The following is a 318-nucleotide window of genomic DNA, read 5'->3' on the forward strand; positions in this document are numbered from 1 at the left end:
AAATAAGTTAATATTTTTATAAAGAATTACTACAATATCCCTATTATAAAAATACAACTAAAATATTCCTATTATATATATACGATAGAGAAGAAAAGAGCTAGAATTTAGGATTCTCAAAATTAATATATAAAATAAGAGTATTTTAGTCATTTTATATAATAGAAGTATTGTAGTCATTTTTTATAAAAAATAATATTAATTTAGACAGATTCAAAATTTGATTTACTATTTTTCGGTTAAATTAATTTGTCTGTCCTAATTTTGACAAAAATAACATAATTTAAGTGATTATATGTGTTAAATTTTAATTATTAA

The sequence above is a fragment of the Arachis ipaensis genome, chromosome B05, assembly GCF_000816755.2.
Source record: "Arachis ipaensis cultivar K30076 chromosome B05, Araip1.1, whole genome shotgun sequence".
Classification (NCBI taxonomy): Eukaryota; Viridiplantae; Streptophyta; class Magnoliopsida; order Fabales; family Fabaceae; genus Arachis; species Arachis ipaensis.